This window comes from Epinephelus lanceolatus, chromosome 3, assembly GCF_041903045.1.
Source record: "Epinephelus lanceolatus isolate andai-2023 chromosome 3, ASM4190304v1, whole genome shotgun sequence".
In the NCBI taxonomy this organism is placed as follows: domain Eukaryota; kingdom Metazoa; phylum Chordata; class Actinopteri; order Perciformes; family Serranidae; genus Epinephelus; species Epinephelus lanceolatus.
The window spans coordinates 24,179,981-24,186,121 of record NC_135736.1 but is presented as its reverse complement, the minus strand read 5'-3'; positions in this window follow the sequence as shown (position 1 = coordinate 24,186,121).

Here is a 6,141-nt window from a genome sequence, read left to right as displayed (position 1 = left end):
CTTTATCTTATGGTGATTTATATAGCTTTAAGTATGTTTCATTATCGCGTGGGGTATTTTAATTCTTGAGACAGTCTGCAGCCTGGAGCTGTAACCGCAGATCATAGCCTAACCACGAAAATGTTGGCGCTATTTAATCTAAGTCTGTGTGCATGTCTTTTTAGTGTGTGTTTGTGTGTGTCCATCTGTGTCACGTGTATGTGCTTGTGCGCGGTGGAAAACCCCTTCCCAGTGTTGCCTGAATGGGCACGCTGTACTGTGACAGCCATATTCCCAGCTGTTGTGTGGCTGAGGCAAACACTGCAGGGGTACTGAGAAGACCAGAGAAAGAACATAGCTCAAGTTACATCCAACAACAGCCTGCGGATCAGTCAGTGACCAAAACATTCTGCAGTCAGTCGCTGTGAAGTACCTTTTTGACACAAACAGGCCAACGGTGCTGTTTGGTGAATCAGTTGTCATGGGTTTAGTGTAGTAAGCACAGGAAGCTGGACATCCCCTGTTTTTAAAGGAAGTAGGCAGTTGCAGAGCACAGTAAAGACGTAGCCAAATAACTTTGTTCTCTGAGTGTGAGTGAACACACACCACCTTTTGCTGCATTGTTTTTAATCAGATCAAGACTGAAAGCTTTTGAAAAATAAGACACACTTTCGACACTTTCTTCTTACAGAAGAGAAGTTGAATACTCTTGCTCAATACTCAGGGGTTTTGTCACTGTACAGCTTTACTTGGTCTGGTACGACCTATAGATTGTTAGCTAATGTTGGCAAACTGTAGGTAGATGTTGCTGTGTGATTGTAAAGTGTATGACTCTTAATCTACTTTGGAACATACATTGATTCCCAATGTAAAAGTCAGTATTGGTAATTTTCTTTATACAGTAAACTGCCAATATTTAGGTTGGTTTGGCCATTGTACTCTACTACTACTATTACTACTACTACTACTAGGGTAAGATGGGGGAAGATGTGCCCCAGGGTAAGACACCCCAACCCCTTTCATTCCTCTCCTAACCAATATATGGTTCTAAATCAACTCTCGACACATGTAATGAAGGGCTATGAAATAGTGAATTGTGAAATTTCATCTGAATAGCTGCATTCTTGAGAATTAAAAAAAGGAAGGGAACACTTAACCGTCACAGTATAACACCAAGTCAGCTGAACTTCAGGGATATCAATCTGTCCATTAGGAAGCACAAGTGATTGTAAATCAGTTTCACCTGCTTTTGTGCAAATGAAAGTGACAACAGGTGCAATGGAGAGGCAAAAGCAAGACAACCCCCAAAAAGGGAATGGTTTTACATGTGGTGGCCAGAGACAGTTGCTCTCTCCTTATCCTTCCTGACTGATTCTTCTCTAGTTTTGTGTTCTGCTAGTGTCCTTGTCATTATCTGTTAGCATGAGGCGGTACCTGCAGCCCAATCAGGTTACACAGGTAGTCCAGCTCCTCTAGGATGGCACATGCTGTTTGCTGTGTCTCCCAGCACAGTCTCAAGAGCATGGAGGAGATACCAGGAGACTGGCCATTACATGAGGGCTGGACAGGCCCGTAGAAAGGCATCAACCCAGCAGCAGGACAAAACTGTCAGAAACAGACCGCATGAGGGCCCAACGTCCTCTAGAGGGACCTGTGCTCACAGCCCAGAACCGTGCAGCTCGATTGGCATTCGCCAGAGAACACCAGAACTGGCAGGTCCGCCATTGGTGCCCCGTTCTCATGCGACAGGCATGACAGAGTCCTGAGATGCCATGGTGAACGTTACACTGCCTGTAACATCATCCGGCATGAACAGTTTGGCGTTGGGTCAGTGATGGTCTGGGGAGGCATATCCTTGGAGGGTCGCACAGACCTCCATGTCATAGCCAATGGTACCCTGACTGCTGTTAGGTACCGGGATGAAATCCTCAGAGCAATTGTCAGACCTTACGCTGGTGCAGTGGGCCCTGGGTTCCTCCTGGTGCAGGACAATGCCTGGCCTCATGTGGCCAGAGTGTGTAGGCAGTTCCAGGATGATGAAGGCATCGATGGCATTGACTGGCCCTCTTGTACCTCTGACCTAAATCCAGTTGAGCAACTATGGGACGTCATGTATCAATGCATCCAGAGCTGCCAAGTACCACCACAAACTGTGCAGGAGCTCACTGATGCCCTGACCCAGGTCTTGGAGGAGATCCCCCAGGAGACCATCCGCCGACTCATCAGGAGCATGCCCAGACATGGTCGGGAGTGCATACAGGCACATGGGGGCCATTCACACTACTGAGTCACATTATGAGTTGTCCTTACAAAATTCACACAAGTTGGATCAAGGTGTGACTTTGAATCCAGCCCTCAGTGGGTTGACAATTTTAGTTTCCATTGACTGTTTTTTTTTTAAATTTTATTTTGTTCTCAACAAATTATACAATGTACATTAGTAAGGATCTTCAACTTTAATAATTAGTTCATCAAGATCTGATGTGTGATTTAAGTGTTACCTTAATTTTTTCGAGTGGTGTATTCCACCAGAACTGTTTTGGGGTAAACTGATCTAATTTTTTGTCACTGGAAAATACTGATCTATGGATTTATATTGGATTGTACATAAAAAGCTGTGATTTTCTGTTAAAGTAAAAATTTAAAGTTAGTCCATTTCGGGCAAGATGTCCCCCTATCTAGTTAGTATATAGTCATATGTGATTTTAGTTCATATCTATATATAGCAGTAGTATAGTAATGTAGTTTCAACAGTTTGCTAACGTTATTAGCTAGCTAACTAGCAATCATGAGCATTACCTATCTAGAATTAGCTAACATTTTTAGCAAACTTGCCGGAGGAAGACATCCCGAAATAAAAATGTAGTTTGTTTTATTTCGTTAGATAGCTCATTTTTAACCTTGGGGGAATCTTGCCCCCTCACAAGATTTATATTTTTCGTGCTGTAACAACAAAATAGGCTACTCTACCAATTTATTTCTCCCAACCAGGGTTGCAGTAAGACACTGCTTTCAAGGTAACGTTATACCGTGATATAAAAGTTGATGGTTATCAAACCGTGTACATATGACATGTACGGTAAATTGACTTTGTTCTTACCCTACTACTACTTGAAGTGAAGCTGAATATTTCAACCATTTAACCTCTACTTTAGGCTAATTATGTTATCTGTTTAGTCAGTAATTTTAGCTAACCATTTTAGCCACTTATACTTTTAGCTATTTTTACTGCTTGTCCATTTTTGTTGGCTAATTAGTTTACTCAGAAGTCAACTATTTCAACCATTTGTCCTATACTTAGTCAACAGGTTTAACCATTTATCCATTCCTTTCAACGATTTCAATCGCTGAGCCATTACAGCTATTTAGATGCTTTAATCCATTTGTGTTATTTACCATTTTTAGCTAACGTTACCTGTTTAAACTCTGGTGCTTACTTGCTAACGCTAGCTTTCACACACTCATAACTGCAGCATGTAGTGTTCAGATGTCACAGCTGACCAATAGTTGTATATTATTTCAATTAAATCATAATTTAATTTTTTTTTATTACTTGGGCGGCTCCACACCCTGGGGTACAAGTACTCCAGGTTGTAACGTTATAGATTTATGGGATGGTAACAAATGTGGTTTCTATTTAGCAAGTATTTCACAGACTTTAGTTAAATACTATTAAATATTATATTTCTAGATAATGACTTTGTTTTTCTCACCAAGAGTCGGATAGGAAGATTCCACTCTCATGTCTGTATGAGAGAGTGGTGCCAATCTTACCATCTAACTGTAAGGAGACGAATATTTTCCAAAATGAAGAACTGTAAAATTATTTTGGTGTCTCTCAAAGGAATGTTTTTTGTTTGTCAAATTTCAAATCTTTCCACCAAAATTAAAATTAAGGCTAAGCTTTGGTCAAGAAAAATGCTTAAAATAAAAAGTGTTGAAGAACTACTTGTGAAAACAAAATGAAGAGGTTTGACAGTTGGTATGTCACACAACTCCCCGAGCATTCAAATGACAGCAGGCAGCATCACATGGTAACTTACTCATCAGCTAACCGGGGAAGATATTTGTGGCTGAATAAGTTTCAAACACATTTATGTAATTTACATAACACACCACCATGACTCCAATTCATGTGCCCACAGAACAACTGGTACCAATTTTGGCTTTAAAGGGCAACTTCAGTACCTCGTATATAAAGCCAACCACATGCAGACTGGTAGAAATACACACAGGCCCTAAAAAGGCCATGAGCTCTCTGCTGGGGATTCTCCCCCTCGCCACACACGCCCACGCGTTTACAGCAGGGTCTATAAGTGACTGAACTTCCACACAGAAAAAAAAGGCTACCCACCGATCTGACAGTGGAAAAAAATAGGTCACAAGTCCCCACCTGAGGTGTCTGGGAACTTTTCTAAGAAACAATAGAATTAATAAGAAAAGTCAGGTGACAGAGCGGTAGATCAGTTCCTGTTGGAAACTAGTTTCAAAGCGTCAGGATGTGCTGGTGTAGCTGTCGTGTACTTTAACAAAGAGGGAAAACTTCAGCCTGACACTTATCCAGACAAATACAGAATGGATAGATACAGCCTTTAATCTTATGTGTATCCTAAAAGAACGGGAATTTCCCGCCATCACGAGGGAAATCCCAAAAAAGCAGACACGTTTATTTGAAAATGGAGTGCTGTCGACTTAAGCAGATCATTTTTTATTTATCATACGTCGGTTGAGGTAGCTGGTGTGAATGCTGAGTGTTTTTTAAAGGATTTTTTGGTAAGAGAGTCTAAGGTTTTGGCTATCAAAAACAGGATAGTGACAGACTGTAGCCAAAAAAGGAGGAGGGGATTCCCTCTTTGGAAGTGTATGTGATCCTGAAGCGCTCCAGGCAGTTGACAATGAAAAGATCAGCATTCTGATTACAAGCTACAAGGCAGCTGTGAACCCTTCTAATAATCCTATTGGCGCTGGCCCCTGTCATTGTCAGACTGCTCTGAGTGCATCATTGTGTTTTACTTCATCAGCTAGGACCATTTCTTCACAGCAAAGGTCAAGACAGGGGAACATTTTTAAAAGGACACATAGTGGAAATTTTTTTTCAAGTTACTTCTACAGATGTATTAATCTATTATTAAGTGAGGGGAAAGTGTTGACCTCAGTAGCTAGTGTCTCTGCAAATATCACAAAACACAAATCTGTGCCAATTTCATGTTTTATTTAGATCACGGCCCACGTTTGTTTCTGAGACATTTAGCTCGGTGCTTTTGGCTTGTCTACGTTAGCGTAGTTTTGTGGGGCATTTGCTTAAATGTGGTAGATCCCATCTTACATCACTGGTGACTGAGAGCGAGCACGCTCTACAAACAGCCAGACAGTCATTCATAGCTGAAAAAAGAAAATTATGAGTCAGATCTGCTCTGGTGGCTCTCACAAACCAAAACTTTTTTTTGTCTTCCCTCGTATGAAGTACATTTACCATAGGTCTCTCAATCATCGAAATTTGAATGAGTGGTAATTTTTCATTGTGAAATCCCTTGGTTTGAGGAGAGAGTCACTCTTCAAAAAAGTTAAGAGGAAGCAGTCTGTGGGGAGCATAACTGTAACTCACTTCCTCTACACCTTATCCATTTGGCTATAAATGTAAGATATGAACATACTGTACTTGTTAATATTTAACATTTTTCCAAATTAAGAAAAATCCTACTTTTATTTCAGTAAGAGTGAAAATATGTTAACATTTTGCATCCTGGAATTGTTGGGCATCTTATTCTCTTTGTTTCAGATGTGAAATTAACAAGTAAAATGACCTCAAATTGAAACTCATTAGTTCCTAGTTTTCTCAAGCTTTGCCCAGACAGTTAAACATTGTACTGAGCATATTTAACCACTGTACATAAGTAAGGGAAGCTCAGCAGTCATGTGTAGCCTCTGTTTAATCCAAACAAACTGGTGGAAAAACACCAACGGAAACTTTTATTGCTGGACACTTTGTCCTGTCAGTGCTATTCAGTGAAAGGTATGCATTAACTCATCTCCATCTAGATAAGCCAAAGCATGACCTCATTTCACGCTCACTTCACCCTGAGGGAATGTACTTGATTTCAAAACGGCCTCAAATCAATTTTCCCTAGAGTTTCATGTGCATGTATGAAATGGGGCTACATG